This window comes from Pleurodeles waltl, chromosome 4_2 (assembly GCF_031143425.1).
Source record: "Pleurodeles waltl isolate 20211129_DDA chromosome 4_2, aPleWal1.hap1.20221129, whole genome shotgun sequence".
NCBI lineage: Eukaryota > Metazoa > Chordata > Amphibia > Caudata > Salamandridae > Pleurodeles > Pleurodeles waltl.
The window spans coordinates 1058146868-1058159028 of record NC_090443.1 but is presented as its reverse complement, the minus strand read 5'-3'; positions in this window follow the sequence as shown (position 1 = coordinate 1058159028).

Sequence of the window (12161 nt, the reverse complement as noted above, 5' to 3'; positions counted from 1 at the left end):
CGTATGCAAGAGCTCACCAGAGTTCCTCTGCACTTCCCTCTTCAACTTCTGCCAAGGATCGACCGCTGACTGCTCCAGGACGCCTGCAAAACCGCAACAAAGTAGCAAGACGACTACCAGCAACATTGTAGCGCCTCATCCTGCCGGCTTTCTCGACTGTTTCCTGGTGGTGCATGCTCTGAGGGCTGTCTGCCTCCACCCTGCACTGGAAGCCAAGAAGAAATCTCCCGTGGGTCGACGGAATCTTCCCCCTGCCAACGCAGGCACCAAACTTCTGCATCACTGGTCCTCTGGGTCCCCTCTCATCCCGACGAGAGTGGTCCCTGGAACACAGGAGCTGGGTCCAAGTGTCTCTCACAGTCCAGTGGCCCTTTTGTCCAAATTTGGTGGAGGTAAGTCCTTGCCTCCCCAAGCCAGACAGTAATCCTGTGTACTGCGTGATCTGCAGCTGCTCCGGCTTCTGTGCACTTTTCCAAGGATTCCTTTGTGCACAGCCTAGGCTGGGTCTCCAGCACTCCAGCCTGCATTGCCCAAATCGCTGAGTTGGACTCCGACGTCGTGGGACCCTCCTTTGTGACTCTGAGTTGACTGCTGTCCTCAGATCTTCTAAGTGCCTGTTCCGGTAGTTCTGCGGGTGCTGCCTGCTTCTGCATGGGCTCTCTGAGTTGCTGAGTGCGCCCTCTGTCTCCTCCTCCAAGGGGCAACATCCTGGTCCCTCCTGGTCCCCAGCAGCACCCAAAAACCTCAACCGTGACTCTGGCAGCTAGCAAGGCTTGTTTGTGGTATTTCTGCCTGGAAACACGTCTGGGGACATCTTCCTTCCAAAGGAGAAGTTCCTAGCCCTTTTCATTGTTGCAGAATCTTTGGGTTCTTCCAGCCAGAGGCAGCCCTTTTGCACCTTCATCCGGGGTTTAGTGGGCTCCTGCCCCCCAGACACTTTCGTGACTCTTGGACTTGGTCCCCTTCCTTTACAGGTCCTCAGGTCCAGGAATCCGTCTTCAGTGTTTTGCAGTCAGTTGTTGTCCTTGCAGAATCCCGTATCTCGACTTTACTGTCTTTCTGGGGTCGTAGGGTAACTTTACTCCTACTTTTCAGGGTCTTGGGGTGGGGTATCTTGGACACCCTTAGTGTTTTCTTACACTCCCAGCGACCCTCTACACACTACACTAGGCTTGGGGTCCATTTGTGATTCACATTCCACTTTTGGAGTGTATGGTTTGTGTTGCCCTTAGGCCTATTTCTCCCTATTACATTCTATTGTGTTCTACAGTGTTTGCACTACTTTTCTAACTGTTACTTACCCGATTTTGGTTTGTGTGCAAATAATTTGTGTATATTACTTACCTCCTAAGGGAGTGTATCCTCTGAGATACTTTTGGCATATTGTCACTAAAATAAAGTACCTTTATTTTTAGTAACTCGGAGTATTGTGTTTTCTTGTGATAGTGCTATATGATATAAGTGGTATGGTAGGAGCTTTGCATGTCTCCTAGTTCAGCCTAAGCTGCTCTGCTATAGCTACCTCTATCTGCCTAAGCTTCTAGAACACCTCTATTCTACTAAGAAGGGATAACTGGACCTGGCACAACTGTAAAGTACCACAAGGTACCCACTATAAACCAGGCCAGCCTCCTACAATCCCCTATTAGTGAAGTGTAGACAGTGTCTAGAAGCCAGGCTCTCTAGAGGTAGCTGTAGATGAGCAGCCAATGCTTATCTAGGAGTCATGCAAAGCTCATGCAATACCACTGTAGTCACACAGTACTCACACACACAGGAAAGAAAACACTCAGGGGGTCATTACAACCCTGGCGGTCGGTGTTAAAGTGACGGTAAAACCGCCAACAGGCCGGTGGAAAACAAATTGGAATCACAACCGTGGCGGAAACCGCCAACATAGACAGCCACTTTAACACTCCGACTGCCAAGGCAGTACAAACAAGCACCGCAGCGGTAACCGCCAACAGACAGGTGGAGGACAATGTACCGCCCACAGAATGACAACAGTCCAATCCGCCACCTTTTCCGGGGCGGATTCACCGAGAACAAAAACACGGCGGAAACAGGACTTTGAAGGGAAAACACTCACCTCTACACACCCCACGAGGAATCAGGACGCCATGAAACCCGAGCTCCAGATACTGCCAGCCTTTATCTTCCTGCTTCTCTACCAGGAACAACAAAGACGGCGGCGAAAACCACGGTGAGTACTGCACCTACGACACAGGGGAGGGGGGAGGGAAAAGAGAGTGACACACACACGCAACACACAACACCCCCACCCTCACCCACGACAACACACACACACTAATACATCATGATACATTACAGTTACACCCCTCAAACCCCCCTGGAAGAATGCAAGGACAAAAGGAAATTAGTCGAATGATTGTCATATATTCAAGTACATGAATCAAAAATATATACGTATATAAAGATATTCACACTATAAACAAATATATACACCAAAAATAAGAGTCCAAGAGATTCCACCCTCATAGTCCGTAGACCACTGGGCCCAAAATGCATGGGCGAGGCCCACACCCAATACCCGATCCAAACGGAGAGAACAATGCAGGAGCATCAGATCGAAATAAAACAGGCACCTCAGGGGGAAAGGAAGGGAGGGCACCTCAGCCGGATGAGTGCACGACGCCAGATCCACGAGGGGGCTCCATGCCCACTGCTTTATCCTGGGGAGTGCAAAGCCACAGTCTCTCAAGTCTCTCCAGTGGGTGGTTTGCCCACTGCTTTATCCAGGAGAGTGCAAAGCCACAGTCTCTTAAGTCTCTCCAGTGGGTGGGTTGCCCACTGCTTTATCCTGGGGAGTGCAAAGCCACAGTCTCTCAAGTCTCTCCAGTGGGTGGGTTGCCCACTGCTTTATCCTGGGGAGTGCAAAGCCACAGTCTCTCAAGTCTCTCCAGTGGGTGGTTTGCCCACTGGTTTATACTGGGGAGGGCAAGCCACAGTCTCTCAAGTGGATAACAGTCTCCACTGGTTCTGGAGGGGGCTTTGTGCCCAGAGTGCTTCATCCTGCCAAGGACTGAGGTAGTGGATGTCATTCTCCATTGGTTCTGGAGGGGGCTTTTGTGCCCAGAGTGCTTCATCCTGCCAAGGACTGAGGCAGTGGATGTCATTCTCCACTGGTTCTGGAGGGGGCTTTGTGCCTAGAGTGCTTCATCCTGCTCGTGGCGGCTTCAGTAGTGTCGGAATCTTTGGCGCTCACTGGCCTGCGGTGCTTGTTGCGGCGGTGTCCTGTTCAGCGGTGCTGGTGGTGGCGGTGTCCTGTTCAGCGGTGCTGGTGGCGGCGGTGTCCTTGGCCTTGGTGCTGGGCGGCGGTGTCCTTGGCCGTGGTGCTGGGCGGCGGTGTCCTTGGCCGTGGTGCTGGTGGCGGCGGTGTCCTTGCCAGCGGTGCTTGTGGCGGCGGTGTCCTTGCCAGCGGTGCTGGTGGCGGCTGTGTCCTTGGCAGTGGTGCTTGTTGCAGTCTTGTCCGCCGTGCAGGTTTTCCCAGACTTTTCGGTTTTACTGTGCCCCTTCCCCACCTTAGATGGTGGCGCAGCTGTCTCCACACTCCCAACTGTACCCCTGGGAGAGAATTTGGTGGCAGATTTTCTTCCTCTCTCCCGCTGGGCACTAGCCAACTTTTTATGCTTTTGAGGTGGGGGACTGTCCGTGCTCTGGCTCCTTGCCACACTGGTTGCCCTGCTGCCTGGCACACTCCAGAAGTCGGTTTCTACTGGCACCACTGTTCCCGCAGATGTTGTGGCTGAGGCGCTGGGTTGGGACCTGGAGAGGTGGGCCCTAGGAGACTGAAGGGATGGGGGAGGTGAGGGAAAGAGGTCAAGGTTGGACAGGAAAAGTTTTTTGGGGCACACTGGGACGGGTAGATGGAGGGGGTTTGGGAGTGGAGGAAGAGGTAGTGGTTGTAGGAGGTGTACGTTTGCTGACTTTGGGTGAAGGTGCATGGGCTGGAGGCTGTCGTGAGGTGGATGGCTGTTAGGTGGGTGTGTGGCTGCGTTTGTGTACCTTGGGAGGTGAGCTCACAGACAGGGAGAGGACACAGGAGATGTGTGAATAATAGTGGGGGTGGTGAGTGCACGTGAGCGGGGTGTGGTGGTGGGTGTGCTGGTGATGCAGGTAGTGGCTGATGATGTAGTGCATGCAGGTGTGAGTGGAGACGAGACAGGGAGAGAGGAGGGAGATGAGGAGGAGGGGGACACAGTGGAGGCAGTGGATGTTGGTATGTCTGCATGTGTATGATGCTTGCGTGAGTGCCTGTGGGATGTGTGGTGCTTATGTTTGCCTGAGCTTCCCTTGTGTGTTGATGTGTGTGCATGCTGGTCTGATGGTGTGCTTGGGATAGGCTGAGGTACAGGGGTTTGGGTCTGGGTGGAGGGAGTTGGAGGGGGGAGGCTAGAGACAGGGACAATGGCTGCCATCAGTGCTGAGGCCAAAGTCTGAAAAGCTCGCTGTTGGGCTGCCTGACCAGAATGAATGCCCTCCAGGTAAGCATTGGTTTGTTGCAACTGCCTCTCTACACCCTGGATGGCATTCAAAATGGTAGATTGCCCAACAGTGAGGGACCTGAGGAGGTCAATCACCTCCTCACTGAGGGCAGCAGGGGTGACAGGGGCAGGGCCTGAGGTGCCTGGGGCGAAGGAGATGCCCACCCTCCCGAGTGAGCGGCCACGGGGCAAACGCTGAGGGGCTGCTGGGAGGGCGGTGCTGGTAGAGGGGGTGGTGGCTGTACCTGTAGATGTGGGGGGAAAGATGGGCCCGCCACCGCAAGGGAGCTCCCATCAGAGGAGGAGTCCGTATCGCTGGTCTCAGCTCCTGTCCTCGCCGTGGAGCTCCCCTCGCCCTCCGTCCCACTGATGAATTCAGACTCCGTTGTGTCGCCCTCCAGGGCCATGTGGGATGCAGCTCCCTCCTGCTCCGGTGCCACTGCTCCTCTGCCTGATGATGCTAATGCAAACAAGAACAGGGAGACCACAAAAATGGGGGGAAAGACATGTTGAGTGCATGCAATACCGCTACCGCCGGTGGATACTACAGACACAGAAGCCCCCTGCACTACGCCGTGCACTTGGAGTTCCCTAATCAATCACAGGGACAAGAGTTACAAGGCTATGCCCGATTGCTGCACATATGGATGTCACAAGAGCCTGACTAGGTGTAGTTGGCTCTGTACACAGGTGGGGTGCTGTGCCACAGGGCCTGCCTTCAGAAGGAACCTTGCCTACTAAACTCGCCCTGGCCTAGGGGAACCCACAGCCCACCTCCCCCACCCAGACACCTACAATGCGCGCTGAATCAGCTGAATGAGAGTGTACTCACCCCCTTGTGGTTGCTGTGATGCCCTCAAGGGCCCATCCAACTCCGGGTACGCCACCGCCAGGATCCGGAACATCAGGGGGGTCATGGTGCGACGGGCACCCCTCCCACGTTGGGAGGCCATCCCCAGCTGGGCCTCCGCCGTCTTCTTGCTCCAGCGACGAATGTCCTCCCATCTTTTCGGGCAGTGAGTGCTCCGTCTGTGGTAGACCCCCAGGGTCCAGACTTCCTTGGCGATGGCACGCCAAATATCCTTCTTCTGGTGGGCGCTGACCTACAAGAATAGTACAGGGGAAAAGGAGAAGATATAACCGTCCGCACAGTCACAGTCATTGGACCGCATCCCTTCCCTTGCCATGACGCACATGCACTCACCGTCGTTTCATGCACGCCTCATTCTCCCCCCATCTTTCATCCACACCACTCCAAACAGCCATTGCCCATACAGCATGCTCACAGTGTACTCACCTGTTTGTCTGGAGGACCGTAGAGTAGCGTGTACTGGGGGAGGACCCCATCCACTAGTTTCTCCAACTCCTCCGTGCTGAAGGCAGGGGCCCTTTCCCCAGGCACACAAGCCATTGTCTTGTAGTGTAGCCATTTTTAATATAGCTTCATGCATGTTAGTTTAGCATACTAGGCCGCTGTGCACTTTGCCCTAGATATATTTTATTCAACTTCGTACTGTTATTTTACAATACCATTTTTACGGTCTTGTTTTAATTTCTTCTATCGCATTATTTAGCTTAGTTCAGCACTGTGTTCTCAAATAATGCATTCTTGATCACCCTGTGCTTCAGTCAAGGTTACAGTCTAGTACATTGCCGGTAAATGTGGTAGAAGTTTAGTCTCAGGTATTCATAGAAAATACACATTCTTACGAAGGGACATTTTCTTAGAACATCTGCGTGTTAGTATAAAAACACTTCCTAGTCCTCGTACAGGTCAAGAGGGAGATTCCGGCCAGGAACCTACAACTAGATGCTGAATGCTCCGTTGCAGATGCTGATGCAGATTACAGGCTTTTTTCCTCAGGTATGAGGGTTGACGTCCTACCAGGGGAACCTGAAAGGCAGGCTTAGAGCTTCCCATGCTGTGCTCGAAATATAACTTAGAGAGAAAATAACCTAGCGGCACTATGATAGCCTTATTCTTGTGCTTCACTCTCATCGTTACTATTTTAATCCTACTGTGTTGTGTAGTTCTGGTTATTGCAGCTCACGCTTTGCTATCTAAAATGCAGTCCTTTTATTAAACCAATCTTTAAAACTTAAACTGCCTTTGTCATTTATATATGAGACCGTACTGTGTATGAGAGAACCGGTTGTGACCTGAGTGACCACGACTTCCCTGGGAAGTGCTAAGATGTCATGCGCTCGGCTTCCCAATTGTCTCTCCCATTTGGGAGCGATGAGGCACTGCTAGTTAGCCGGAGGAAAATCCAGATTTAGAGTGACAAGGGTCCTTCACCATGGGTCAGACTTAGTCCCCCACACTGTGAACGATCTTGCCGCTCAAAATCCAGTAGTCTCATTAGGAAAATGAGAGCCTACGCGACATGGCACCACGTTTGGTCAGGCTATAATTTTCGGGTCGACCGGCATATCTCGGTCTCATTTTTATATAATGAGCCGTGGTACTGAGGATTTCCACCGCCGCCGTATAGGTAACCCTATTTTACAGTGGGTGGTTGTTCAAGCTTGAACCTTAAAATGAAGGAAAAAAACATCTTGGTGTGCCTTCTCTGAACTCATAGAGCCTTTATAATGGCGAATCCCCAGGCTGTACAAATAGCTCTTAACATGAGACAACCACTTAGGACACATTTACTAGCACATGGTCTTACAGCACAGGGAGGTCCAGTCACATTTGTGGTGGATGCTTATGCAGCCTATAGAACAGAGCTGTTTTACTCTTGGATCACATTTCCAGCAGTTGATGGGAACACAAATACATTTCATACATATACAGTTGTGAACGCGCCTGGACAGTACAGGGCGTACGCATACTTAGAGATACCTCTATCTTGTCAAGAACATAATAATTTGCTTGATGGCGCCCTACCCCATACAATATTACCAGTAAGGTGAGTTCCACTAAGTAATGATGGTCCTACCTGGCCTTTATTGGCCACATATACACCTCATCCTGCGGTTGCGAATATGGCGGTAGCTGAGGTTCGACGCTTATATATTGAATTAACAGCAATATATAGACGATTAGTACAATTTGTGATGCAGACACTAAATACAAACCCAGCGCGTGCTGCTCCAGCACAACCACATGATGTAACACCAGGTATAAATCCTGTGACTGTACACTCTATTATGGGTAAGGTCCCAGCCAAAGGAGAGGAGACTCCGTTTTGGCTAGCACAAAAAATTAATACGCTGGAGGCAGTATTTGCCCATAAGGGACCTCAGGATAAACATAGAATATTAACTGTGTGCTTGCCCTTTGGGATGGTTCCTACAGTTGAACACTGTAATACATGGGGCACGGTATTTGCCGCGCTCTATACAATGGCACACGGTACACCAACGCTAGCCAATCTACCGGAAGTGCTTAAACAAATTCAAGATGAATACGGAGCTGCCCCCACCCTAGACTTGGGAATGAACTTTGCCACAGTTTCTTCAATCATCCTAAGTAACCTTAAAGGGGAAGCAGTTGCACTCGCAGAGCGCATGCGGCTCCGTGAAGTTCCGCAACAAGATCAGGAACGAGAGCTGCCTAAAATTATAGCAGAAACATATTCCAGTATCGGTCGAGATAGCCTTGGGGCTAGACCACCAAAACCTCAATTTCAGGGCAAAATTAATAAAGAAAATACTAATCAACAACCTGAGGGTAATAAGAAACGCTGGGAGAAAAAACAACAAACGCCTAAAAAAGAAAGGGTAGAATCTCCACGCACGGAGACCCCACAGAATAGGTATAATCTCAAAAATAGAGAGAATATAAAAACGCCTGATAGATATCAATATACTGATACATGCCAATCTCGTTCCTTTCAGGACTCATCGGAAAAGAGAAATGAGAGAGGTGGGCGATCAAAGCAGAGAACAGAGTACGTGAAACCGAGACAGGAATCACAACGCTCTTCGGTGGTTTCTGTTAAGAAGGAAGAGAAACCGGTACAACAAAAACAACAATTTAAAAAGAAAAAAGTGGCAGCTGTCTCAGTTAGACATGCCACTCAGGAAGAGGGTTCTCTTGAAGAACAAGAAATGGGCTCTAGCACTGCTAGACAGCGAGGCAGAGGTCACAATAGTTCGCCGGAATCTTCTAGAGCATCTGGCGGTGAAAGCAACTGATGACTTCATACAAGTAGAAACAGCAGATATGCGTGTCTCTGAACCCGATAGGGTGTATAGAGTAACTTTACAATTAGAAGGAGACATTGAACGCACCATACACGCAATCTTCTGGGATCGTGTAGTAAAAATATATGAAATTTTGTTGGCTGAACAAGATTGGCCGCCTGATTTTGTCCGCCCCTGCCCATATGGAGAGGAGGTTGTTAAACCTTCCTTCTCGCCCCTTGTTCCAGAGGAACTCGCTGAGTCCTATTCTATAGAATGGGCTCTAGCACCAGCACCTGCGTTATATAGAAATCACGTAGGGTGGGATAGGGATTCTCCATACCATGTAATTCCCATTAAAGGTGAACCTCAGCCACAACCGCAATATCCTATAAAACATGAAGCAAGGGCACCAGTGAGAGAAATACTTAAGCAATTAGAATACCAGGGGGTGATTGAACCCTGTGTCTCACCGATGAATAATCCCTTTTTTCCTGTAGCTAAACTGGACCATTCATATAGAATAGTTTTAGACTACTGACATTTAAACGGACATACACGTACATATGCTATACAAAATTTGCATAGCGCTGCACTAATGAGCAACATTGTGCGAAAAAATTATAAAACGACTTTAGATATCTCGAATGGATTCTTCTGCCAGAATATAGCGCCTGAAAGTAGAGATTTAACAAGCTTTAGTGCACTAGGTTCCCAGGAAAAATTCTGTAGTTTGCCTCAAGGGTATAAAAACAGCCCAGGACTGTTTGCAGCTCGTGTGACTGCTATTTTACACAAGATAGACCCTGAAGCATTGTCATACGTGGACGATATATATCTCACAGATGACGAGTTACCACAACATTTAAGACGGGTAGCCTGCATTGTTGTAGGGTTTGCCGAAATCGGCTACAAATTTAATTTAAAAAAATCAAAAATTGCCTTCCTCAGCGTCCTGTTCTTGGGATATGAGCTGTCGAATGAAGGGAAAAGCCTAGCGCCACAATCTTTAGAAAAATGTGCCCAATTGCAACCACCAAATACGATTAAAAAACTACAATCATTGTTGGGCTTCCTAAATTTGGGCAGAACATACATTCCTGATTATGCTACATGCATAAAACCTTTATATGAATTGATACGTCCTGATTTTTCAAGCAAATACTGGACAATTGAACATACACATGCTCTTCGAGAGTTACAGGCAGATATGCTAGCAGCAAAACATTTACACACACGGGACAATAAGACACATTTGGTCATTAGGGTGATAGCTGGGGCCATTGGTTTTACATATGTCACCTTTAATGAAGGTGAGACAGTCCCGATTGCATACAAATCACACTTGTATTCCGCTGCTGAACAGCGCTTTGCACCCACGGAGCAAATTCTCACTGCTGTGCAGAGGGCTGTTAGTAAAGAAAGACCTCTTGCCCAAGGAAAACGCATTATTGTTGTTTCTCCAATCCCAGCCCTAGAGGCTGTTACAAAAGCTAGCGTCCCGAACGCAAAAGCACTTCATCCACGTTGGATAAAATGGGCTACGTCTTTAACAGCCACTGATGTAGACTACATCTTTGACCCAAAGTTACAAACTCAGGAATTTCTACAATATGAAGTAGAATATCCAGTTCCCGCTGATACCTTGCCTATTGATCAATATCATGTAGTCATGTACACCGATGGCTCTGCCAACCAGCGACTGGAACCAAACATCAATATTCAGCTGCATGTGCGGTCGTTAGCGGCTATATTGAGGGGGAGAAATTCAGTCCCCAACATACCTATACACAGACCTTAGGGGATTATACAGCACAATTGTCTGAGCTAAAGGCTCTACTAATGGCACTAGAACACACAGATCCGACACAGTTTACACTGATTGTTTGTGATTCTTATTATTGCGTCCAGTCTTTTAATGAATACCTGCATTACTGGCGCTTGAATGGGTTCAGAGATTTGAAAGGCAACACCATAAAACACAGTCTCTTGTGGGGTAAGGTAGCAGACCTGAAAGAGATGCTACCCAAAGTAAATGTTGTGCATACACTTGGACACCAGCGTGTTGGGATACACGTTGCTGGAAATACTTTGACTGATGAAGCCGCAAAGTCGGCAGTGGCAGTAGCCACTGTAGCTTCAGTGACTTGTTTGAGTTCCAAACCAGACACAGACATTATGGCTGCCATAAAAGCTACGGTTGATGGTAGGTCTTATCCTAAAGGATTTCCTAATAAATATCAATACTTGATTGGAAGTATGCTGAACGCTGAAGTTAAAATTCCACGCGTAGGCGTACGCGACATACCCAATAAAGATGTAAGATCACAATTGATTAAAGCAGCGCATGAGGGGGTGGCATCTGCACATGCTGGTGTGGCGGCTATAATATCACTCTTGCAGGCCCGTTACTGGTGGCCTGGTCTTTATAAAGAGACTAAGCAGTATGTCCTTTGTTGTGACATCTGTCAACAAATTAAAGTTTCCACAGCTAAGCACCCACCGCAGACACCCCTCTTAATCTCAAATAGACAATTACAATGTGTGTACTTGGATCATTGCGGTCCATTAACACCTGATAGTGCATACAAATATATACTAGTCGCTGTTGATTCTTGCTCCAGATTTGTGTGGGTGTGGCCACAACGCTCGGCTAACGCTCTTACTGTTATTAAAGATTTGCGAGTCTTTGTCGGTACATATGCAGTTGCGGCATTCCATTCGGACCAGGGACCAGCTTTTGCCTCAAGGGCATTCAGGGGCACCATGGCTTCGTTGGGGGTCCAGCTCCAGTCCTCGTCTCCTTTTCATCCCGAGGGAAATTCTGTCGTGGAGCGATTAAACCGCGATTTCAAGCAATCCTTAACGGCCTGAGTCTTGGGTACGGGTCGTAGTTGGCTAACCCACCTGCATGGACTTCAGAGAGCACTAAATAACCTGCCTAGAAGGTCCCTGGGGGGTCGTACTTCATATGAGTGCCTGTTCGGAACACAAATGTTTGTTCCGGATCTTGATGGTCATGGTGTGGAGGCGGCGGAAACACCTTTTGACATAAATGAACGTGTCACTGTTTTACAGGAATTACAGCAGTTCCGTGTAGATAACTCTTCTAAAAGTGTTTTCTCCACAGGAATTAAGGATGTGCCAGTAACACCTACCAGCTGGATTCCCAGAGTTGGGGATCTTGTGTGTGAAAAGGTTGCAGTGAAAAAAGAAAACGGCCCTTCTTATCGAGCACCAGTCCCTGTGTTGGGGATACACGGTACCAGAACTGTTATTCTACCACCGTTGCCAGGTACCAAAGAAAACCGCTTTGTTTCCATTGACAATGTCAAGCTGTCATGTGGCCGATTCTACACAGCGGACCAAGAGGAACATCCAGTAGTTCCCAAATCCCTCTCACTACTGGAGAAGAAGTTCAGCTTCAAGTTGTTTACACCAACACTGATGCCTCTCCGAGCTTGGGGAGGGTGGATGATGATGATCTTGCATTGGTTCCACTAACGAGAAGCAACTTAAAAA